Here is a 26,437-nt window from a genome sequence, read left to right as displayed (position 1 = left end):
GTTTGGGATGCAGAATGTTGATAATCAATGGTCTGGAATATTAAAAGTCGGTCGAGAGGTGATTGGTGTTGCTGTTTGGCCACATTCACAAACGCAAATCACTCACCCAGAAACTGCGCAAAGGAGACACTCACATAGCATGTACTTCCACTCCACACACAAACCACACACATGCACTCAACACACAAACCACACACACACAGCTACACACACTACACACACACATACTCCACACACAAATCACACAGTCCTATACAAACACTACACACAAATTAGACACAAACCACACACATACAACTATACTACTACACAAACACAATCACACACAAATTCATAGACACAACCTACACACCAATTAGACACAAACCACACACATACAAGCTATACACGCTACACAGACACAACCTACACACAAATCAGACACAAACCACACACATACAAGCTATACACGCTACACAGACACAACCTACACACAAATCAGACACAAACCACACACATACAAGCTATACACGCTACACAGACGTAATCCACACACAAATTACGCACACGCAAACTGTGCAGACACCACACACACAAACTGTACACACACAGATGACAAACACACAAACGACACAGACACCAATTACAAGTGCACGTGTCTACTGGACACTCTTCCCTGGATTTTTTTCCTTTTCTCCCCCTTTTCTTCTTATTTTCAAGAAGCAGAGAGCCACCAGGCTGTGATATCAGCATTGCTCCCGGCTCTCAAAGACTTTGGAGGACAAGGATCCCGTCCTCCCAATAGGGAAAACCGGGCGGGGGGGGGGGGGACTGACAAGCAGGGGCGTCCTGGGCTTTGCAGAGCTGAGCTTGCGGGCAGACCTGGGCCATCAGCTGCGGAACGCTGCAGGGCACGGCAGGCTGAGCCCACGTCCTCAGAAGTCCTGCCTGCAAGATGGGCCCTGGGACGGTCCCAGCTGGTCCTATCCGGTCCCCGAGCTGAGGCCCTCTGCGCTGTCTCCGGTTGTATGAGCCACATTCACTCAGCACACCTGCCCTCCTCTGGGAGTTTGGGCTGTGGGTGTGTGCCACACACGGCTGACCCCAGGTCACTTCCGGCACCAGGCTCCTAGGAACTGCCCCGTGCACGACCTCCGACACACAGGGTCACAGCCTGTGGCTGTTGGAGGCAGGAGCTCGTTGCCAGGTACCAGGGGAGAGGACTCTGGGACGTCGGCCTGCTGTCCCAGACTGCACCCACACGTCCTTCCCCTGGGGTGATGTGCGTGTGAACACTGTCCCGCGGAACGTCGTGTGCCGAGTCCTGTGGCAGGGAGCCTGGGCCGGCGCTGGTGAAGGCTGATGGCGGAGTGTGGGGAAATTAGTTACATGATGGTGCCCAAAGGAAGTAAGGTGGGCGGAATCCAAAGTTGTTTACCACTAAAACCAATTGGCTGTGCAACATCAGGGGAGGTAACAAAACTAGTAACAAGTGTATAGACATATGGCTAGTCCTATAGAAATCCCCCCGGAATATGACCATTTAAGTGATTGGTTGGTCCTTAGCCCTGCCCCAATGACTCTGCAGTTTTGTGCAATAAAAGGTTCTGTTTCGCACGAAGTAAATGAGTCCTCACTAGACTTGGCTCCCCGCTGCGTCTGATTGTCTCCGGGACCAGGAGGCTGGGAAACGGGTGAGCGGCGCACTTACCTTTCCTCGGACCCAGTCCACCCTTGTACCGGTGGACTAAGACCCAGCAGCGAAGGCTGAGTGGGCGGGCGGGAGTGAGCATCCTGCAAGGCCCTTGTCTCCGCCCCACCTTCTCATGGGCTCTATCTTCAGGACACCCCTCCCCCACTCGCACAGGAAGTAGGGAGAAAGTCCCTTTGTCCCAGCTAGGAAAAGCAGGGCGGGGTGGCCCTTGTGGAATGGACACAGGGCCTCAGTTTAACAGAGCCCTCGCTCCGGGGCGTCGTGGCCACACACCCCAGCAGCATCCGAATCCCTTCATGCAGTTCGCCCCACGCCGCCTGCGTTATCTCCGGGGAAGGTGTCCAGTGGGGTCAGAACTTGAAGGAATCGGGGTGCCAACACCGCAGCCAAGGAGGGCGGCTGGGGACTGGGGTGAGGGGTGTGTGTGTGCTGGGAGCTCCACCCCAAGCCACAGGCCCAGCAAACACTGGGACGTAGCAGATGTGGAAGGCTCCCCTTCCCCAACCCTGACAAGCACTAACACAGGGCGACATTGTAAACACAGTGGGTTATAGCTCGGAGACAAGCTATGTACAAGACACAGGCTAAGATCTGAAGGATTTGGGGAGACCCCCAGTGGAGTGGGGCACCACGCTGGGTGCTACAGGAACTGGAAGCCTCTGGTGCCCACAGCTCCAGCAAGCGTCAACCCAGCCAGCTCCTAACCTGATCCACGGGCATCCCACGCCGAAGCCCTATCTCTCCCAGTCCCTGTCACCTGAGACAGCACGTCTAGTTCTCAGCGGACGATGACAAAGCACGCCTGAAGCCAGAGCGACACAGTCTAAAGAGATAAAACAGTCATCAGAACCGAGTTCAGAGACAACAGGTGCAGACAGGGAATGCAAAGTGACTGTGATTAAAGCCTCCATGGGGGAAAAGCAAATATGCACGAACAGATGGGTATTTTGGAGAAAATGGAAATTCTTAAAAAGAGTGGGAAATAAATGCTGGAAACTGGTATAGCTAAGCAGTCACTGAGGCACCCACATCCCACGTCAGAGGGCGGGTTCAAGTCCCCTCCCACTTCTGACGTGGCTTGTTGCTAAGGCAACGACACTCTGAGAGGCGACAGGTGCTGGCCCAGTAGCTGGGTCCCCGTCACCCACCTGAGAGAACTGGATTGGGTTCCCAGCTCCCGGCTTTGGCCTGGCCCAGCCCAGCTGTTCTGGGCCTTGCAAGAGTCACTCAGTGAGCGGGAGGACACGCTGTCTCCCTCTTTCTCTCTTTTTCCACTGAAGAACCACACAGGTTGAAAACGAAGGAGTGGAGAACTCCTTGAACAAACGCCGAAGCTGCTGTATCAAGACAAGAAAGTAAGAAAGGACAGCAGGGCCCAGGGAGGTGGCGGTGACGAAGGGGTCGGTCCCTCAGGACACAGCACGCGGGTGTGACCGCAGCGGAGAGCAGCGCTCCGGGGGCACCAGGTGGAAGGCACGCAGGTGCACGGCGAGGGTCGGAGGCTCCAGCACGGTCTATGAACAACCGAGGCATCAGCTGGGCCGGGTGAGGTGCAGCGCTGACCAGCGCCCTCCATCGCCGGGCCGGGTGGGTGCTAAGGATCACAGTGCCCAGCAACAGCAGGGCGCACCGTCTCCTCAAGCTCGCACGAGGCTCTCACAGACAGACACACGCTGGGCCATGAGGCAAACCTGACCATGGAAGGAGTAGAACCCGGGCAGAATAGACTCCCGGACCACACCCGGGCAACAGAAGAAACCCGGAACGTGCCACACACCTGGGCATGACCAGGCCACGAAGCACAACCAGGATTCTCAGAAACCTCGGCCTGGACTGAGACATCGAGACATCGAGACAGACCCCAGCGAGCAGCGTGGCCGGTCTGGGAGAGGCGGTCAGAACTGAGCCCGTGGCCACAGAGGTGGGCCCGGAAGCCCGTGGGCAAATGCACCACATGAACTTCAGAAGCTCGGACGAGATGGGCCAGTGCCTGCGACGGCACAACTGTGGATTCAGACCATCGGAAGCAGTCATTTTAAGAGCACTGAGTGAGCCGGCACCGCGGCTCACTAGGCTAATCCTCTGCCTTGCGGCGCCGGCACACCGGGTTCTAGCCCCGGTCAGGGCGCCGGATTCTGTCCCAGTTGCCCCTCTTCCAGGCCAGCTCTCTGCTGTGGCCAGGGAGTGCAGTGGAGGATGGCCCAAGTGCTTGGGCCCTGCACCCCATGGGAGACCAGGAGAAGCACCTGGCTCCTGCCATCGGAACAGCGCGGTGCGCCGGCCACAGCACGCCAACCGCGGCGGCCATTAGAGGGTGAACCAACGGAAAAAGGAAGACCTTTCTCTCTCTCTCTCACTGTCCACTCTGCCTGTCAAAAATTTTAAAAATTTTAAAAAAAAGAGCACTGAGTGTGCCAGAGAAGTGGACGTAGGTAATTCATATTCCAAAAATAAAAGCAGCGCGTCCACGTTGTTTCACGGGGAAGTCTACCGACATTTAGGGGGAAAATACACCGATTCCCTGTCTTCCAGAAAATACAAGCAAACATAAGTTTCCTAACTCATTGTACCAAAACGCAAAAACCAGAGAGAACAACACAAAGTGCAGACGGCTAATTTGCCTCACAAACATAGACAAAAATCCTAAGAAAACCCGGAAATTGAGACATAAATGCGCATGGCAAAGGCGTCCAGGTACTCAGACACGCCATTGGGAAATGAAGAACGTGACCCCCGTAGCCACAGCCCGGGGAAGAGAATCGTCTGATTAGATGAAGTAGCCCTGAAAAATGCGTCTGGGGCAATTCAGTGCTGTCCTGTGATCTCTGTGATAAACTCAGCAATTGGGGAACGCGAGGGACCTCCTGCGACCTGGAAGCGACCGTGGAGCAGAGCCGGCGGCCTGTCACCCCAGGGCGAGGGAGGCAGGGAGGCAGCCCCCCACTGCACGCCAGCCACCAGCGGCAGGTCAGTGCTGGTCAGTGAGAAGACAGGAGGGGAGGGTGGGCCACACAGACGGGAGGCGAGGCGTGAGGCCGCCTGGTCTGCCGGTGACAAGACTGCGCCACAGACAGCACCAAGGAGCCCACGCAGACATTGCAGGAACTGCTGTGTGAGGTGGCGAGGTTGCAGGATTCCAGGCTAATACGGAAAGCCCGTTGTTTCCCTACGCAGCGTTTACAACAGCGCCCAGTTCAGTACCCCTTCCAAAATAAGAAATATTTCAGCGGAAACCTAACTCAAACGTGCAGTCTACGCATGCAGGAAATGGCAAAATACTGAGGGAGAAACCAAAGGTAAGCTCGCGTCACTGAATCACGCTGTGCGCTCTGTTTCCCAGGACCCCTCTCTCTGATGCTAATATCTCTGTCTCAAGGAAAATCCAGCGTGCTGTGCACGTTTAGAACGTCTGCAGTGAAGGGAGTGCGACCGGACGCTAAGAAGTTGTGAAATAAAACTCCCACAGAGGTCAGGGGTCTGAGCAGGTCAAGGGCAGCGCACGCTCAGGGCCTGGAAGCCGAGGCGTTGCTGTCCACTCCCCCGCCCGCTCCATGGCTCAGAGAAATCCCAGCTGAAACGTGTAAGGAGACTCGAGGACCACCGTAGCCAGGAAGAAACCCGGGGGCCTCGCGCCTCCCAGGTTCCAGACCCACGGTAAAACCCACAGCCGTCAGGACGATGAGGACCTCGAGGCGCACAGCAGCATCGCTCGTGGAGCCCAGCAGAGCTCAGAGATGGAGCCCCGCGAGCGTCGGTCAGCGGCTCCTCAGCAACACGGCAAAGGCCACGCAGTGGGGAGGGGCCTCCCCCGGCAGCCGCGCGGGGCCTGCAGGTGAGGGAGGGAGGCACGGGCGGGGAGGGAGGGGAGGGAGAAGGGGGGAGGGCAAGAAGGGCACCTGGATGCACAGATCCTTCAAAAATTACAAAGGAAACATAGGCCCACGTGTAAAACTTTAAACTATAAAATGTGCGTAAGAAGATATAGGCGCAAATTCGAACGCTGTTGGGTTTGGTGGCGGTAAGCTTTCAAACACAGCACAAACAGTAAGAATCACGGAAGAATGGAAAAAGAGCAAGGCACTGACAGGGAGCAAACATTCGCGAAACAATCCAGGGAAAGACTTCCACCCAAACTAAGCAAATACCTCCCAGAATTCAGTAAGAAAACAAAACATTTAGCACCTAAAAAAAAAAAAAAAAAAAAAAAAAAAAAAAAAAAAAAAACCAGGGCCGGCACCGCAGCTCACTAGGCTAATCCTCCGCCTGCAGCACCGGCACACTGGGTTCTAGTCCCGGTCAGGGCGGCGGATTCTGTCCCGGTTGCCCCTCTTCCAGGCCAGCTCTCTGCTGTGGCCCGGGAGTGCAGTGGAGGATGGCCCAAGTGCTTGGGCCCTGCACCCCATGGGAGACCAGGAGGATGCACCTGGCTCCTGGCTTCGGATCAGCTCGGTGCACTGGCCACGGTGGCCATTGGGGGGTGAACCAACGGCAAAGGAAGACCTTTCTGTCTCTCTCTCTCACTGTCCACTCTGCCGTCAAAAAACAAAACAAAACAAAACAAAACAAACAAACAAACAAAAAAAAACAGGCAGAAGTGTTGACTGCACAGCTCCTTACAGAAAATTCGCCTCCTGGAGCGCACGCGGGAGGAGCTGCCCCACACTTCTCTGGGAAGCACAAAGGCGACGTCCCCGTCACCACCTTGAGGCCAGGATGCAGGGTGCCTGTCACCATCCAGCAGGGGACACCTGGGCAGTTTCTCACAAGGCCACGCCCAGCCGCTGGGACCAGTGGACAGCAGTGAGCCCAGGCATCCACCCAGCCTCACAGGAGTGGCCACACCAACTGCTTGTAAGGACAGAAGACTGGGAGCGCTCTGCGGCGCGCCCCTAGGCTGGAAACACTCGAGCCACCAACATCCCACAAGTGACGGCTCCGAGGTAACAAGCCTGAAGCCATAACCCACGGTGGGGATTCTCTGACCTCGTGGAAGATGTAGTAACATGTGCAGTAGACGAGTGGTGGCCAGGGACACCATGCCCACCGAATGACAGCCAAGTGGGCAAACGTCTGAGCTGCATTCAGGAGGCTGGGGCCCGGGAAGGACGCGGACCCTGACAAACCAAGACTCCGCGTGCAGGTCCGGGGAGCAGCCTCACCCACGGTTTGTGGGAAGACGTGCTCACCCGCCACCGTAGAGATCACTCAGGTCTGCAGCACCAAAGGCAAGAGGCCGCCTCCAGGCCACACGCGCACTGGGAGGGCCGTCCCGTGGGATGGGGGCTGCTACTCGGAAGCCACCGTGGGTAACGCGGCCCCGGAACAACTCCCAAACACGGGAGGAGGCTGAGGCCGAGCGACGCATCTGGTGACGCGGTGGGCGGGGACAGCACCACGCGCTCCTCCTTAGTGTGGCACTTGTAGGACGGAGGTGGCTACACACTGCAGCGTTCGCTGGTGTGTGCACACGCAGGTTTGCGTCCACACGTGTCCTTGCTCCCAAGGCCTCGCCCGCAGCCACGGAACCACGTGGAGCTCGGTTCCAACACTGCCCGGGGGAGGTGGCCTGGGAGCCCCAAGGTGACCCAGGCTCGTGGGGGCCACAGTCAGGAGCTGCTGAGTGCAGTTCACTCACACTCACACACACTCAACACAGTGAACACAAAGTTTTCCCAACACTTTCTCACACACACGCACTCACACTCAACATAGTTCATGGTAACATACTCACATACACTCATGCACACTCACACACTCACGCACACACTACAGGCTCATGGGGGCCACCGTCAGGGGCTGCTGAGAACAGCTCCCACACTCACACCCGTGCATACTCACACTGAACATAGTTCACACTCACATACCCACACTCACACCCATGCACACTCACACTGAACACAGTTCACACTCACACTCACATACCCACACTCACACACTGATACACAACTCAAAAATTCTCATATACATTCACACATACTCACACTTGCACACTCAACAGTTCATACACATTTACAAACGCAACAGTCCTCACACTCAACAGTGTGAGCACATAATTCACACACACTCACACACATTTACACACATGTCCTCACACATTCAACACAGTTCACACTCACATTCACATACCTTCACTCACACTCAACAGTTTTCACACACTCATACTCACACACATACACATTCATACCCACACTGACACGCTCAACAGCTTACATACACACTCAACACACTTCACACCCATCTACACACATTCTCACACACTCAACACAGCTCACACACACTCACATACCCAAACACACACTCAACAGTTTATACACACTCTCATTTATACACACACAACCCAGTTCACACATATTTACACACACATTCTCACACACTAACCACAGTTCATGCATACTCACACTCACATACCCTCTCACACTCAACAGTTTACACATACTCACACTCACATCCTCACACACACAACACAGTTCTCACACACTAATCAGAGTTCACATGTGCACGCACATACTCAACACAGTTCACACATGCACATACACACACACACTCCACGTGGGGAGACAGTGACCACACAGAGAAGAAACTCAAAGACCCTGGTGTGCAAAGTCGGGAAGATTTGAAGCACAGAACACCGTAGGATTGGATTGCAGCGTGGAGCGGAATGCATGGACAAGAGCCGGCACCGATGCTGTCACGTGGACAAGAGCTGGCCCCGAGCGTGGACAAGAGCTGGCACCGAGGTAGCCAGGTGGCTGAACAGAGAAATTCGCGATTCAGCACATGGGGGGGAACAACCAACCTTCCCATAGAGCGCTCCAGAGGGCTGTGTAGACGCTGCCCCTCCAGTGCCTCTGAAGACCGTGCCGGGTGCTTCGCTTGTGCGGAAGGTGGTTTGCAGAGGGGAGGGTGGAGGAGCGCCACGGTCGACAGCCCCGGCGAGCACTCCGCCGGCGATAAGTGGCCAGCTCTCTGAGCCATGCCGGTGGCTGTGCCTTGGCGCGCCGGAGCTGTCCCCGTGCTCTCTTCTCCCAAAGCACAGCCCAGCGTGCAAGCCTTGGACAAGTCCCCAGAGGGCCGCTCTGCACGGACCACCACCACTCATCCTCTACACCGCCCAGGCAGCCCAACCACAAGGGAGCGGTGAGACCGTCCCCTAGGGCCTGGCTGAGTGCCCTGCAGCAGGGGCCACAGCCACGGGGCCTCGGGGAACGCGGATCTGAGGACATGGATGAGACAGTTACTTGTTCTTCAGAGTCACTGCTTTTACCCGACAGCCACAAGGAGATCCCTGCATTTTTAGCTGTCGCTTCGTCAAAGGGGAGTTAACGTCAGGCTACACCTCTGTGCCCTCTGAGCCCTGGTGCCACCGCGGCTCCGTGATGCCAGAGCCTTCCCCTCGCTCGGGGACCACATGGGAGAAAGCAACCTGGTGGCTCTTGGAGCTGCCTCCCAGGGCACAGAGACATTGATGCCTCCGGAACCAGCCCTCAGCCCACGCCGGGGAGGGCCCGGAGCTGGCTCCTGCTGCTGCCACGGTGGAGCTCCAGCTCCTGGCTGCCGGCTGCGGCATCTGCCCCAGGACACAGCATCTCCTTCCCAGAGCTTTAATTTACGAGCTCACGCGAGCCTTCCCTCCTGCGCTTGGAGCCTCACCTCTCAGCTATGCAGGTTAATTTAACCAGAGCAATTAATCTCTTTCCCAGGCAGCTTTTAAAAGCAAACAATTCATTCTGTAAGCGATAGCACGGTGCTTGGAATACTAATACCGTCATCGCCCCGTCCGTGGGGAGGACAATTCAAGACCTCAGTGGGCCCCCGAAACAGGCCACTTCCTGACCCTGCACATGTCGTGTCTCGTCCCATTCATCCGGCCCATGAGGAAGCTGAATTCACACACTAGGAACAGTAAGAGATCACCGACCGCCACTAATAGGGGAGGGCCCTTAGGACAACTGTCGTGGACGTTGTGTGAATGTGGTCTCCCCTTCCTCTCCCAGCAGCTCACTGACCGCGCTCACCTCCTCCTGTGACGACGTGAGAAGAGCCCACGCCTGTGTGACGAGCAGACGCAGGCAGTGATGTAGCCGAGGGCCACTTGAACCCGAGCACGGCAACCCTGGCGCCGTCCATCTGATGAGTCAGGTGGCTGTGGAGCGGCCAGCGGGCGGGTGGCCACTCCAGGAGGATGCACTGGACAAGGGCACGAACGGGGAGCCAGGAGGAGCACACGGGCTGGCGGGGGCTGACATCACACCGCTAGGACTGGAAATGTGGGGCACGTTCATTTCTGGAATTCTCCGCTTCCTGCTTTTGGAGCATGCTTATTGCTGGTGGCAGAAACCCCGGGAAGTGAAGCCATGTGCTAGAGGAGGCTGCGCCGAGCACCCTGGATGCCCCTGCTCCATCCTCCTGCTTGGGAAATTAAAGTCCAAGTCAGGGTCATCGAGCACCGTGCACCAGACGTCTGACCGTGCAGGGTGGGGGTGCGCTGCCTCCCCGTGTCCTGCACCCTTGTGTCTCTAACCTGCTGGTCCTCCCGGAGCACGTGGACTCCAAGAGGAGTGGGTGGGATGAGCAGGGAAGGCTCCCGGGTGGCCGCGGGTGCCTGAGAAGCGCGGCCGGGAGGAGAGCCTGGCACGGCAGGTGGCCAGACAGGGTGGGCCTTTCCGTGGCCGGCAGCGGGGACGTCTGCTCCGTGGGGTGGAGGGAGGAACACAGAGGTCATGGATGCACAGTGAACAGCGAGCCTGTCAGCCTTCATCATACAAGGGGGCCGCGGAAAAGCCAGCAGTGAGAGCGCAATGAGGGACGCTCCCCCTGGCGTGCGGGGAGGGTCAGAGGGAAGAGGAGGGAGGGGGGTGGGTGGGGCTCAGGGACCTCCAGGGCAAAGGGCAAAGGTCAGAGGCTAGAGAGGGATCCTGGAGACACAGACCTGTGACCTTTGTCTTTCGCTGTCTTGGTGCTGGGCAAGTGTTTTCTCTCCAAGTCCCTACCCACCCTCCAGTTCCTTCTGGGATGGTGTTGACTGTAGGGGCCATGGGTACCTTTTGAGGAATGGGTAGTGGTGTTGGTTGGTTCTTGTCTGATCCCTCCCTTTGCCAGGGTCACAGATGAGAGCGAGGGGCACCCAGCGGGGCCTTCCCTGGGGCGCACGGTCTCTGAGCCTCAGCAGGACATACAGGCGGCTTCCAGCCATGCTCACTAAATTTGTAGAAGCAAGGAGGCATCCCAGGGGACATTTAGGCTGGGTCCGCGAGGAGTCCGCTGTGAGGACCACAGTGAGGACAGGCACATGAGGGGAGGGCCCCCCTCCTGCAGGGCCTGAGAGAGGGGAGCGCCAGACCTCCACGGGGCCACCTGACCGCTTTCGCGCTGCGCTCCGGAGACCGCCTACAAGCCCAGATCGAGGCACCGACTACACTGAACCTAAAACTAAGTCGGCAGATGGAGACTCTCCCCACTCGGCCAGCGTTCCACAGGCTCCGCCCCTCGCGTGTGTTTCCTTCGCCTGCTACTCCCAGGACATCAGAGAGTGCGTGGATTCTCAGCGCTGGGTGTGCACTGTCCCCAGGGCCCGGCCAGAACTCCAGTTATCTTGTCTCTGGGTAATTCTTGACACTATGTGCTGAATTAACAAATGCATGTGTGAATTTCTATGCATTGATGAACAGACTTTCCAAAGAAATTGCCCAAGATACATGGGCTGCGTGTATTTTTATGCAGATCTGAGTAAGTCCTTATATCTGTGTTCTGCATGGGCAGGCTAGCAACAGTCAAGACTAATTGAAGGGTAAGTGATCAGCGAGCTGCGCCAGCAACACCAATGTCGAACACACTCACGCGGATGCTTCCTCTCTCCATGCTTGCTTGGGGCGTTCCGCCCATCGCGGCCCCATCTTTTCCCATCATGCACCCCAGGTGCATGACACCGTCCCTCTGTTCTCAACAGTAACCCCGGGGCTTGTATTCCAGTCCTGGGGTTCTGTCCTAGGACCCACGCAGCCCTACTGGGTGGAGGTGGGGACCTGAGTTCCAAGAGCGTGCAAGCGTGAGGCGCTGGTTTGCTCTGCGATGCTTGGACAAGGTACCACCTCTGTTTCATCACAGCTTGGTTTCTGGGACCAATATATTTTTTTATTTGACAGGTAGAGATATAGACAGTGAGAGACAGAGACAGAGAGAAAGGCCTTCCTTCCGTTGGTTCACCCCCCAAATGGCCGCTACGGCCAGCGCTGCGCCGATCCGAAGCCAGGAGCCAGGAGCTTCTCCTGGTCTCCCATGTGGGTGCAGGGCCCAAGCACTTGGGCCATCCTCCACTGCCTTCCTGGGCCACAGCAGAGAGCTGGACTGGAAGAGCAGCAACCAGGACTAGAACCCAGTGCCCGTATGGGATGCTGGCACCACAGGCGGAGGTTAACAAAGTGAGCCACGGCGCCGGCCCCCCAGGACCCATATTTACCGCATGCAAAAGGAGTGACAGTGACAAGGTCTGATTTCTGACCTGGGAAAGTCCTCCATAGATGATCCGGCCATTGTTGTATTCAGATCCGTGGCTGAGTGCCTGCTATTTGTCCAGTTGTATTCCTGGTTTGGGCTAGAACAGTAACGACGCTGGAGTCCTGTGCTGGGGCCCAAACCCGCTCCCATGCAGGAGCGTGCTACCTCTCAGCCTGGACATTTCAGCCACTGCACAGGCATTCCCAGGGCCTAAACTCGGCCATGTGCTGCTGGCCTAATGGGGCTGACACCCCCAGGCCTGGCCTTCAACTAGGAAGGCTGCTGGGGGCTCTCCGAGGCAGGAGGACACGGGCACCTGACACCCACAGGAGTCTGACCACCAGGGAGCCCGCTTTTCTCTCCTCCCCTCCATGCACACAGCTGAGCTCTGCACCTTGTTTCCAAAGGGCCCTGGCAGGAAGGAGGCCACCTCATCTCACTCACAAACTGCTCCCCGTGCCCTTTAGACGCTCGTCTGTGCCAGGTGGTTAACCATCAGGCGGGCAGCCAGGATCCGGGCCACACTGACCCCGGACACGGAGGGGGCAGGTGGAAGATGCTGAGAACCGCTTGGACGCCTCCACCTTGCCCCAGCGCCATCTCCCCAGCCTGGACCCTGGGCCTGTGCCAGCCTCTCCTGCCTCCAGGGAGAATGGCTCTGAGCACCGTGAAACGAGGGCTGAAAGTCCGTGTAGATGCCTGGGAGCCCAAGTCCAGAATATTCCAGACACTGCGGACGCCTCTTTCGAGTATGCGGAGTGACATCACGACAGCTGATGGGGGGACAGTCAACCTGCATCTCGGGGGACTGGGAGGAGCCTCTCCTAGACGCTCGTGTCTACACGAGCACTTTCGAAGACAACTTTGTTATCGTTCCGCGTTCATTCTTCGGTTGTTCAGACTTGACGTTATGGTGGTCTTTGGTTTCTCCATGTGCACGATCTGTTGGGGTTTTTGGCTGTTCTTCTTTTGTAAGGACTCGTGTTCGCTGAGTGAGCACAGAGTGACAGGCAGTGGTAGCCGGGATCATTCCAGAACTCTGCGAAGCAGCAGATGACCTCAGGGCCCCTGGCAGACAGGCACGCTGGAGCCTGCGAGACTCAGTGGCTTTGTTGCAGGCCCCAAGGTTCCCTAAGAACAAAGGAGGCCAGAGCAGCCCCGGCTGCCCTCTGCCTTCACGGGATCGGAGGGCGGAGCTCGGCTCATCCACATGTAACGTGCCCGGGCCTTAGGCAGCATGTAAGGCATTTCCCATTCAGACGTACAGGAAACATGGATGTCACAGTAATTAACCCAGAGGCTTTGTTCCTGATTGAGCTCAGTTTTTGGCTGCAGCCCCAGCGGTTCACATCTGGATCCAATACATCCACTGCAGGTTCCACCCCCGCTCCCTCCATAAGGACAGGAGCCGTGTCCACCCACGCCGTGGATCCCACTGTAGCTCACCTCTATCTGTAGAGATAGGGCAGGTGTTTACCCACACCACGGATCCCACTACAAGTTAAATTCCAGTTCTGTCGGTAAGGACAGGAGCCGTGTCCACCCACGCCGTGGACCCTACTGCAGGTTCCACCCCAGCTCCCTCCATAAGGACAGGGCCGTGTCCACCCACCTCTTCTCATGGTCATTGGTCTAGCGCTGCCTCCCGGATGCAGCTGTCACCCCGTCAGGGACAAAGACTAAGCACTGCGTCGGTTTCCAGCATGTTCCCTGTGGGCTCCGGCCACACCTCTTTCTTCACACCTTCCTGTTTATGTGAACCAGTCTCCATCAGTCCTCGGAGCTCGCCACTGCCTCTCCTCTCTGAGTTAAGTCCCGATAATCCTGCCAGCCCCGCTACTCTGCTGTAGGTTACCGTGGGAGGGCCTCTCTGAAGAAGCCGGGTGTCAGATCCATGGCCTTGCTCTGCTTGGTTCTGTATTACTTATAATTCCAAGGAACGTCTCTGTTTTGATCTTTGCTGCCCAATCCCAGAATGCCTTGTGTCCAAATCTCATTTTTCTGTGACAAGATCCAATTGCTTCTGACTGAAGGATGGCTTTTACCCTGACAGAATGTCACTCCGGCATCCTGACTTTGGCCAAAGGCTAATCAACATTTGTCTTCTGAACTTGGATACGGGCACACGTGGCCACGTCAACCTGTGCGTGACACAGGGCCAGGAAGGGGACTGCAGAGATCCGAAAGCATGTTCCAAACGCACAGCAATGGGTGGGCCATAACAGGATGAAACGTAACAGGAAGTTCAATCCACACAGGGAAGACTGGAGGGACTTGATCAGTTCACGTGTGAGAACAGTGCAGGGGTTTCAACTGACTTTAAGCTGAGTATGGGTCAACTCTGTGAGGTTGTTGCCAAAACATTAACCTAATCTTAGGCAACAAGAGCAGAAACAGAAAGAACTTTCCAGAACTAGCAGCTGTCCTGTCCATTGTGAGCCGTGGGATCCCACCTGGAGGGCTGGGCTGGGTTCTGGGGAGACCCAGGTAGAACAGGCCCCACAGAGTGACTGGGGGGGCCGTTCCCTCGTGGAAGAATGACGGGCTTCTTAAAGTACCCAAAGGTCTACACCCAGAAAGATGATCCCAGACACGGGAAATGGAGGTCTGGGGTAACTTTGTAACTTAGAATGTTTTCAATTGACAGCTACAATCTGCACTTAGTCATCATAGCCTTGGACGAGCACAGGTGGCTGGGGAAGTTCTTCAGTGGAACGGGCTGAACCGGGAAGAACGCATTGTCCATCAGTGACGTGGATGTGGGATGAGCGCCTGTTGGGTCTCATGGAGGAGAGCGCGCCCCCAGCGCCTTGGGTTAGGAAAGGGGAAGTGTGGCCTGGATGTGAGCGCCATCAGGGCGGCGTCCACGCAACCTGCATGTGGCCGGGAAGTCCCAGATCCTCGCTCCATGTTTCTGAGATTTCCTCGTCTTCCCAACTGAAGTTGGAGCTCTGGAAGCGGCATGGTTCCCCACCACGTGCTTCGCCTAAATTTCTCCTCTTTCCTTCCAGTGTGGCTCAGAAAAAAACCCATAATAAATTATGGGCTGAGTGATAACTGGCGTTATTAATTTATGTAGCTAATATTTTGCCCAGTGAAGTGTAAAGGTATTTTATTCTCCGTTCAGCCTGCATCGCGATTGTCACATCCCAGACCTGTGGCACTGGAGTTAATGTTCCCGGATTCTGGAAAACCACTGTATATTTACCCCACTGGAAAGCACCAAGGTTCTACCCCAAAGTGATCCGAATCTGAATAACACGGATACTTTGGAAAAGGTCCCTTTGTCTCAGCGATCCCTTTGTGAAGCAGACACGGGATTCCCGAGGTCACCTCTCTGTCACTCTGTGAACCGACTCCCAGGAACCATCTTGGCTTTGTCATTTTGTCTTCCCCACATTTCCCCCGTCTCCCTCCTGTGTTGCTTCAGTGACTCTGATAGCATCAGCTCCAAGCTGGGTATGTTAGCATCTGATTCTGAACACAGCATCACAAGAACTCTTAAGTATTAAATATGTAGAGAATTATAAATATTTGAAGTACCCTGGGGCTGGTGTATGTGCTGTCTTTAAACAGATCTTTTTGATCCAGAATCCTTTATTTGCAGCGTGTGCACTGGCTTCCCCCTCCGTTAGGCATGCGAGTCTTCCCAGGCTTCTAGGAGCGATGGCCCTGCACACTGGCTCGGCCCCCAGCCCCTGGAGGGTGAGGGAAAGGGGCCACTCTTGCACACTGACCCAGCAGAGCACGGTGTAGGCGGCCAGTGACGCAGGATGGCTGCACTGTGGGGAGAGGATCGCCCATGCCCTAGGAACCTGACTTCCGACTTTGAACTTGGATCCTTTCCCAGGCTAGCGAACACACCCTGATCCCCTCCGGTGACAGTGGACAGGGACCTTCAGTGGCAGTGTCCAAGCTGTCCCACGGCCACGAGGGGAACGGCCCGTGCTCTGCAGTGGGCTGTGTTGCTGAGCTGTGGTGTGTCGGGGGGTGATAAGTTCAAAGCTGACTGACTACATCTCCAATACCCGACAGGTCCACGGGGCGTGACCCCACCAAGCCAAGGGGTGCCTGGGCTAAGATCTGCTCCTGCTGATGCCCGAAGCCTAACCTGCTCCTGCCTGAAAAGCCAAGGTCGGGTTATCCTTGCTGTCTCCGCCTTCCCTAGGAGGGACCTACAGGAAAGCAGTTTTCCAAGACGATAACCCAAATAGCCCACAAATGTTTATTGACATCCTGAACATCAATTTCCTAACTCCTGACCTATTATCATCAAAACTGTGTCAATACAGCTCTGCCACACGGGTGACTGTAGCAGGCACAGTCCAGAAGCCGCTGTGGTCTCCCATGTGGCCAGCACGGCCTCGGCCTCTTGAGCCCTCAGCTGCTGCCCAGCAGGGTGAGCGCCAGCAGGAATCCAGGACGGAGAGCGAAGCCGGGGCCCGAACCCAGGCCCTGAGACGTGAGTGAAGCCAGGACCCGAACCCAGGCCCTGAGACGTGCCTGCAGCACCCAAGTGGCCTCGTCACTGCTGTGCCCGGTGCCTGCCCACAGGACACTTCACTGCAAGGCACTGTGGGTGGGACATGGGAGCAGTGTCTCTCTGACAGCCCTGCTGACCCCCGAGAAGGGCTGTTGTGACGGGAGGAGCAGGTGAACCAGACACCTGCCCGTCACCTCTGAGGCCCCGCCCCTCACAAACCCCGCGGAGCTCGTGGTAGCTGTGGTGGCTCCCAATGTGCTGAGAACCGCTCCCACCCAGACCACTTCCTGGACACGGAAAAGTCCATCTGGGAGTAAGACAGCACTTCTTCTCCGTGGCCGCACCACAAACACCACTTCTAAAACGTGCAGCCCTGCCTCGGGGCAGAGCCGTGTAGAAGCTGGGGCACAGAGGGCTGCACACGCGGTTCTGGTCCAGTTGCCCAGGGAGTCCGGGGGTGGAGTCCAAGCTCACGACTCCGACCTCACCAACTCCCTGGCCGATATTCATTAATCCAAACATCCACGTGGTTTTCCAAAAGCTATGACTCAGTCTGGTCTTCAACACAGAGCAAGGCTCACAAAGGACGATGGGCTCCCTCTCCGCCTCCTCCCCCCAAGGCTCTCATTTTAACCCAGGCAGGGCGCGATGCCTCACTCTGTCCTGCTAATCCACTTTCAAAGGGGAGGGGGTCCCAGCCGACAGGTCAGGGTCCGCGGACCCCACAGAGCTGAGACAGGAAATGCTGTTTGGCCCGAAGCCAGCAGGAGCCCCCTGCCTTCAGCCTCCCTTTCACCGGCGGCGACTGCCACGGCCAAGGTGACAGAGGTTTCCGTGTGTCGAGGTCAGGATAACACCCCTCCCCCAGGACGGCGCCCACACTACCCCGCCTGCCGGGAGCACCCAGGATCCTCCTTTCCCAACATGAACAGGTGAGGACGCTCACTCACTCCCCTTCCTGTCCAACATCCGAGCACCTGCTTAGAGCACCCTCACAGGAAGTGGTCTGGAGTCAGCGCCCACGGATGTGACCGCGTGCATCTGATGTCACAATTGACTCTCGGAAAGCAAACCTGGAAATGAGGAACCCTCTCTGCCACTGCTTACAAACTCGGGAGGATACTCTGGGCCTTCTCCCTGGTGTAGACCGCCTGGGGAGGTGAAAGATACAAGCATGCTGTTTGACCTGAGAACTGGGTTTTCGTGGGAAATAGAGTTGTGCATTCTTACTTCCCCACTTCATTTTATAAGCATTTTTCGGCTAAGTGCGATAAGCCAGACAAAGAAAAATATCTCATAAACTCTCTAGGTAGAATCTTGATAGAGAGTAATTAGACGGCCAGGGGGTGGGGGCTGGGCTGAGAGGGGAGCCAGAGCGCGGAGGTCGGGGTTCGCAGGGAGGTGAAGACGGGAATCAGGGAGGTGAGGACTGGGATCGGGGAGGTGAAGACAGGGACCACAGGCCTGGGGAGCAGCGCGCCCCGGGAGGGCTCCGGCTCTGACTACTGCGTTGTTTCTCCTTAAATAAGCGGTTGTAGGCGCTCGTTCACGCACAGTAGCTCCGAGATGATGGATACGTTAATTTTCTTCACCATGGGAGCTATTCTTCTATTAGTGCATCTCATAACAGCGCATTGGAAACACACACAGAAATTTATTAAAAATACGCATCCCGAGGAATTTTTAATCACACCTTTCAAGCCCAGGCCTGGACTCCGCCCAGGTTCTGACGCGGGTTCACGGCCCTCTGCCACCCGCGTGCGCGGCGACACCGGAGGGCTCAGGATCCACCCACGCGTGTGTCCGTCCCGAGAACCGAGCTGCGAGCCGGGTCTTGCATCCCCACGCGGGCACGGGGCAGGGAGGCCACGTGAAGGAGGCGGCGCAGGGCCCCCCAGCGGACCTGCAAACGGGGACCCGAGACAGAGCGGCCGGGAGCCTGTGCGCCAACAGGAGCGGACACGGCGGAGCCCCGAGGCCCGAGGGCGGCGCAGGGGCCACGGCCGAGCGGGGAGCCTGCACCCCGCTTCCTCTCTCCACTCGGGGCTGCCTGCTCGGGCCTCTGACCTGCATTCCCGGGCCTGGGCCCCTCACGTCTGTGTCCTCGGCCTGAAGCCCCCGGGCCATCGGGGGGACATAGTGCTCATTTCTGCAGTTCCTGTCTAATTATCTTCTCGTTGAATAAATTACCATAAAATATAGAATATCTAAAATCCAATTACTTTTTGAGTTTCTCTGGCTAGAGTTTTCTGCATCCACACATTAATTGGGAGCAGATTAATTTTGTTTATTGTTTTCTGAGGGATTGTTTTCGACTGACTCTCCACGTCACTCTCATTTCCACAAGAAGAGGGGGTTCTCTTCAGAGACCCCCCGGCCTGCAGCTCACCGCCCCTCCTGTGCAGTCACCACTCTGACCCCTCTCTCCCACGCACCCTAAGTGGCCCCTCCCATAGGGAGACAGCTCGTCTGACTCAGTGTTGACAGCTTCACAAACGAACCCCTAAAATATACCAGAGGGCATTCCGAATTTACAAAATGGCTCCTGGTTCAGATCCACAGGATGATAACCAGGAAAAATTATGTCCAAAGAGAAGCAAATGAAGGTCATTCATTATAACGATTTTTAAAGTGCTTGGCAAATACCTAGGAAAATTATGGGATCCAATAATCTTACTTCTGGGAATCTACTCCAAACACACTGATAAAAAACGAAATAGCTTATGCAAAGGGCTGTTCATTAAAATAGCATGATATATCAAATGTCTGATGTGACAATGACCCAAGTGTCCACTGTGGGAAATGAATTACAGTGTAATATCTTCACAGAATAGAGTTTTTAGCAAATTTAAGGAAAGAATATATACATTTATATATCTCCATCGATTACCTATCCCTGTATCATCTATCATCCATCGATAGAGGGATTGATTTACAGGAACTGGCCCAAGTGGTTGTGGGGACGGCAGAGCTGAAATCCGCAGGACCAGCCACGGCCTGGACAGCGGGCAGAGATCCTGCTGTGTTCTGGGAAGGGGTGTGGTAGGTGGTTCTCTCTTAAGGCATTGAACTGGTTGGACGAGACCCCGCCAATAGGCTGGATAATGTGTTCCACTTAAAATCTATAGGCTTAAACATTAGAATATCCAAAAACATGCTTTCACAGACACATCTAGACTGGAGTTTGACGTAACAGCTGGGTACAGTGGCCCAGCCAAGTGGAAACATAAAATCACCACCAAAAGTATACAGCACGGAGTTAAGCAGCTCAGTTTAATGTGAGAAGAGACAGCTCTAAGACAGGAGGGCAAAAACAAACATAGGCGTCTTCTGTGCAGAACCGGATAACGGCGCAAACCCGAGGATGCAAGCCCCTCCCAGCTGCGACACTGGGCTCCTCAACAGCTGTCCACACTGGCTGACTGCAGTGTGGATCACGGGCTTGTGATGCACACTTGCCTTCCCTGTGGGAGTCTGGAGTGTTGGCACCTGCTGAGCAGAGGGTGCCCACATCACCAGCCCCATTGAGCCTCCGAGTGGGGTGAGTGAGCTCTGTGTGTGCTGGGGGGGCAGGCACGAGGAAGTCTGAGGACCCCGAACACCCCACCAGCCTTCTTCCTGGGGTAGGAGAATCCGAGCTGCCAGGACGTCTAAGCTGAGTAGGTGGTTCCCGTTGCTTCTGGGGAACCCCCACGTGCAGACGTGGCCTCGGGGCCTGGGTTACACAACCCACAGACAGGGCACAGAGGCTTTTCTAGGACAATAATTATTTTTGAAATACACTTTTAATTTTAGAATAGCTTTAGATTTGTTGACAAATTTCAATAGTAGTAGAGACGGCCCATCTGTCTTCCTCACAACAGATGAACACACATCCTGCAACTCCACACCTTCGACTCCAGCTGTTTGCTGTCCAGGACCCTCCCCAGGGCAGCTCGAGTTTCCTTCCCTTGCCCTTGGTCCTCCCAGCATGCACTGCTCGGTCACCCCTTGCTTTTCAGGAAGTACAAGGGTTTGGTTTCGTTTCCTTTTGTATAAACAGGCTTTGATGTCATCCAGGTCCCTCATCCATTTCTCTGCACTCGCATTGTGCGCCTGTGTCTAAGTTTATTATGTGCTCCCCTCATTTCCCTTGTTCTTGCCTTGGTGCCAATTCACAGCACGTGGAATGGAATCCCTGGGTCACAGGTTATAAATTCTTTTCTAAAACATAAAATTAAGAATATAAATTCTCTTCACTTTTTATATCTGCTGCCTTTGTGACATTTTTCAATAATTTCCTCAGTTTTCTTTTCCAATTCAGTGACTCTTTCTCCAGCTGTGTCTAATCTAGATGTAATTATTGACAAAGATACTTTACTCAGAGAGCTGTCTGGGCAGAGGGGCTCAAAGGGAGTGAGGAGGAGGGGACAGAATTCCGAGTCATTTTCGCCTCCTTTGACTGACAGGTTTTCTTTGGAAATGAGAAAATGGCTTCATAATTATGAGTCAAAATTAAATCAAAATAAAAGGGAGAGATATCTAAAAAGAAAAAGTAAAACCACTACGTACAAATGTGCTGGCTTTAAAGCGCTATTGAACCATGTCAGTTTTGTAAGATCTACTGTAAAAGCTGCACACAAGCAAAGCCACAACTAGTGTTTAGTGTTGCTGAGTCATGGCTGTAACCAGCATAACGAGAAGGAACGCTGTGATATCCGTGCGTGTGCATGCCCATAACACTGACATAGGGAGCTATGTAATTAAAAATCATCCAGGGGTAAGATTTCAATGCAAAAGAAAGTAGAAAAAAATTACAAATCATGTAAGCTAATGCAAATACAATCAATTTGAATTGGAAATACCCTTGAAATGCATGATGCATTTTGTTGTTTTTTTTAAATAATTAACTAAATCCTGTTATACAATGAAATAGTCTGCAACTCTTAATAATACCCAATGACAATAATTGCCTTGGTTTGGAAACTATGATGTATGCTCAATACCTCCCACTGAAAGGAGACAACAATTTTTGGTAAAAGGATTGATTCTAAAAGCAAAACAGGAAATATAGGCGACTACTTCAAAACGTTAGTGACAATTGAATTGAAATTTGTATTTTGTTTTGCAAAAGACTTGGAATCAGTGTATTTTTGTCATAATATGCATTTTCCATGAACTTTTTACAGATTCCTTATACAGAGAAACACAAAAATACTGTTTTTCCCTGAAAACAAGGAAGCTGTTGATGCTTCCTGGAGCTGTGCCAATAACGGGCTGGGCACCAGCGTGCAGGAACCCCGGTAGACAGGGCAAGCCATGAGCTCATCCAGCAGACGTGTGCACAGCGGCTCAGCTCCTCATCCGGGAGTCAGGGAGCTGGGAAAGCAGCGGCCGCGCTGCTGACCTCACAGCACAGGCGTGGGGGGGGGGGGGGCGCTCTGCTGAGCTCACAGCACAGGTGTGTGGGGGGGAGGCGCCCTGCTGACCTCACAGCACAGGTGTGGGGGGGGCGCCCTGATGACCTCACAGCACAGGCGTGGGGGGGGAGGCGCCCTGCTGAGCTCACAGCACAGGCCTGGGGGGGAGGCGCCCTGCTGAGCTCACAGCACAGGCGTGGGGGGGGGAGGCGCCCTGCTGAGCTCACAGCACAGGCGAGGGGGGGGGGGGGAGGCGCTCTGCTGAGCTCAGAGCACAGGCATGGGGGGGGAGGCGCTCTGCTGACCTCACAGCACAGGCGTGGGGGGGCGGGAGGCGCTTTGCTGAGCTCACAGCACAGGCGTGGGGGGGAGGCGCTCTGCTGAGCTCACAGCACAGGCGTGGGGGGGGGCGCTCTGCTGACCTCACAGCACAGGCGTGGGGGGGGCGCTCTGCTGAGCTCACAGCACAGGCGTGGGGGGGGCGGGAGGCGCTTTGCTGAGCTCACAGCACAGGCGGGGGGAGGCGCTCTGCTGAGCTCACAGCACAGGCAGGGGGGGGGCGCTCTGCTGAGCTCACAGCACAATTGGGGGGGGGCGCTCTGCTGAGCTCACAGCACAGGCGGGGGGGGGGGAGGCGCTCTGCTGAGCTCACAGCACAGGCGGGGGGGGCGCTCTGCTGAGCTCACAGCACAGGCGGGGGGGGGGGGGAGGCGCTCTGCTGAGCTCACAGCACAGGCGGGGGGGGGGGGAGGCGCTCTGCTGAGCTCACAGCACAGGCGGGGGGGCGCTCTGCTGAGCTCACAGCACAGGCGTGGGGGGGGAGGCGCTCTGCTGAGCTCACAGCACAGGCGGGGGGGGGGCGCTCTGCTGAGCTCACAGCACAGGCGGGGGGAGGCGCTCTGCTGACCTCACAGCACAGGCGGGGGGGGGGCGCTCTGCTGAGCTCACAGCACAGGCAGGGGGAGGCGCTCTGCTGAGCTCACAGCACAGGCGGGGGGGGGGGAGGCGCCCTGCTGACCTCACAGCACAGGCGGGGGGGGGGGGAGGCGCTCTGCTGAGCTCACAGCACAGGCGGGGGGGGGGGGGGGAGGCGCTCTGCTGAGCTCACAGCACAGGCGGGGGGGGGGGGGGAGCCCACAAGAGCCTCCTGGCCTAGGCGCTGGCTGTGCAGGGCGGTTCCTGGAGAGAAGTGCAGTTTCCTTAGGAAAGCACCACAGGGCACCAAGGGCAGGGAGAAGTCATTCTAGACCACCTGAGCCCCCACTGGGTGCACCTGGCTCATAGGAGGCTGATGAGAGCGGGGGTGGGTGACCCTGAGCCCACCGATAATGGCTGACGTCATAGCCAGCCAGCAAGATAGCATATGGCTCTTTTTAGAAATGTTTACTTATTTATTTGAAAGACAGAGGTATGTGCATGCGCACACACGTGTGTACACACACACACAGGGAGAGAGAGACTGAGAGACAGAAGCAGACAGAGGTCTTCCATCACCTGGTTCACTCCCCAAATGCCTGCAACAATCAGAACTGGGCCTGGCCAAAGCTGGGAGCCCAGAACTCAACCCAGGTCACCCACGTGGGGGTGGAGAGTACCGCAGTACTACACCCTGCGGCCTCCCGGGAGCCCAGAAGCCAAAGCTGAGAATAGAGGCAGAGCCGGGACCCAAACCCAGGCTCTCTGACGTGGGACACGGGCGTCCCAAGCGTGCAGCTGTGTGTGACTCCTGGATTGATAGATACAGTCTGGAAAAGAAGATGCCAGACACAAATCTGACTGAGTGACCACGAAGGCTCAGCACTGGGAGAGCGAAGAACGTGGTCCCCACCCCAGGCAGCCAAGGTCAGACGGGAGACAGGGCAGGAGGAGGGGCTCAGCTTTTTCAACAAACAAGCGTGGGGGTTGCGGGAGGAGGGGAAGGGGGGCAGAAACACAGGAGGAGCGGGCGGGCGGGTGGGCGCGTGCTTTCTCGCAGTCTGTGCTGTGTGCACACCACTAAGAGCCTGGTTTGCAAACCTGCCTGGTAACTGACGGCCTGCCTGACGAACTGAACACCACATATTTCTGTCTTGACATAAATGAGTCCTTTTATGTTGGATACTTGCATTGTGATTACTTTTTAAAAGGTTTTTTTTTTCTTTTTTTTTCCAAAGTGTCTGGCACTTGAATGAAAACCAGCATATAAAATGCAGCCTATGGCTCCCAAGTCTGAGGACTCCTTGGCTCTCCAAGACGAGCGGAGCAGGTGTGTTAGCCCTCGCCTTTCTAGAAGCAAACCAGGAATTTAAAACATGGCGATGATTGTCCCTACACCTTCCAGAAGATGGAAGATTGGGGTCCTGCAGGGATCATGTGTTCCCCAGAGGCGGAGTGAAAAGTCTCCAGGGTCTGGCTCCGCTGGGTGCTAGGTTTCATTCACCACGGGTAGACACAGCCCACATGCACGTGGACGGAGGTCCTCTCTCAGCGCTGGCCACGGTGCTATCGCGCGTGCTCCCTCACCGTGTGGTGGCCGTGCTGGGGACAAACAGCTCCTCCCAGGGGCCCGCAGCTGTTCTGAGCTCTGACGATGCCGGTTACACGGCTGTGCTGTCCCTGCCCCGGGGGGTGAGCAGAGCGGCCTCTCGGCCCCCACGGGGACCTGCCCCAGCACCCTCGGTGTCTGCAGAACCCGTGCCAGCCAGCCTGATGTACGCGTCCTCTCCAGCTGGCCCGCACTCCCTGACAGCGGCGGGGCTGTGCACAGAGCGGCCACAGCGTGGCCAGGGCAGGCAGTGACCACGAGGACAGACCGTCCGGCCGTGCTCAGTGCACACGCAGCTCTGCCTTCCTGAGCGTCGCTCCCCGTGGCTGTAGAGTCAGATGGAGGAGGGCCCGCAGCTCCCAGGCCAGGAACGCGGGCTCCCCCGGCGTGAGGAGCAGATCCGACATCACCGGCCGCCCTGGAGTCCCACACAGATTTTTCCTTTTGCGTGGTTCACTGCTCGTTGTTGTGCAAGCATAATCTCAGGGCTGTACGCCATCCCAAGGACATTGCTAAATACCTCCTCACTTGGCCAATATTTATCTTCTATAAGTTCGCATCATGGAAAGCTTTGATCTCCATTGCCGTTCGTAGCTTTGATGTGAACCGTGGGCTCGTTCTTCAGAATTCTGTCCAGAAGTGGAGTTAACGGAGCAGAGGCATCTCGAGGCTCCCGGTGATATTGCCAAAATGCTTTCCAGAGCTGTGCCGAGGACCGTGTCCGCCAGCCGTGCACCTGCCAGCGCCTTCCGCCACAGCCGGACCTCAAAACCTGTGAGGAAGGGGCTTTTACCTGGAAAGTGGCCGGTCTCACGGTGGTGAGGCAGGGGGCGGGTGCACCGCGGGCTCCCGCTGCGTGCTGGTGAGGGAGGGGGCGGTTGCACCGGGGCTGGGACCTCCTCCTGGGACCCCTTCCTCCGTCTCCGTCCGCGTGCGTGCCGTCCTTCTGCCCAGAAACGCTGCCTGCGTGGATGCACAGTCACTGAGTTCTGCTGTTAATCCCCGGAATTCTGTTGGTTTCCTGGCTGCTTGGAAACAGAGGGAGTGAGTAGCTGGCGCCGGGAAGCCCTGTGGGTTCCAGACGAGGCTTCCTCTTGGTCAGGCCGAGGGACTGCAGGCGCGGCTCGCTCCACCTCCACCCCTGTGTGCCTGGTGCTGGTCAGGGTCGCGCTCAGTTCCGGGGCTCTGCTTCTGGCAGTATCTAGAAAGCACTGCTCAAAGAGCTGAAACAACGTGCAAACCAGAGACGCTTTTCCTTCAGAAAGCTGAGGCCCGCGTGGCTTTCCCCCGCCCGCTGCCGCCTTCTCACTCCCTGAGGCCTGCTCGCTGAAAACAAGACGCGGCCTTGAACACTGAGCGTGACCCAAGCTGCACGATGGACGGCGTAAGCTCCTCTCTCTGCCTCTCGCTCATTCTTCAGCCTCTGTTTCATGTTCGCTGAGGGCCTTGGGATACCGAGACTGTGACGTGGGGACCCGAGAGGGCCTCCTGTCGAAGCAAACGTGCGGGAGTGGGCGGTGGCGCTGGAGCCCTCGCAGGCCTAGCATGCCTGCGGTCGTGAGATGGCCACCATTTCTCAGGAAATGCTGCCGCCAGGTGACACGGGTTGGGTCATAGTTTGGGGGTTCCTCAAAGGCCCGTGTATGGGGAGCGGCCCCGTGTATGGGGAGTGGCCCCGTGTATGGGGAGTGCCCCCCCCCAGTGTTTTGTGAGTGGTTATGAGTTGTGTTCATATTGGAGGCTTGATCCAACTGCCGTGTCCGTCAGAGGGGGACTGGGCAGTGCCGCATGGGACTAGGTGGCTCCATACGGAGACGTGGACGTGGACGTGGAGGCTGCCGGCC

This window comes from Lepus europaeus, chromosome 11 (genome assembly GCF_033115175.1).
Source record: "Lepus europaeus isolate LE1 chromosome 11, mLepTim1.pri, whole genome shotgun sequence".
In the NCBI taxonomy this organism is placed as follows: Eukaryota; Metazoa; Chordata; class Mammalia; order Lagomorpha; family Leporidae; genus Lepus; species Lepus europaeus.
Note: the sequence above shows the minus strand (reverse complement) of the source record.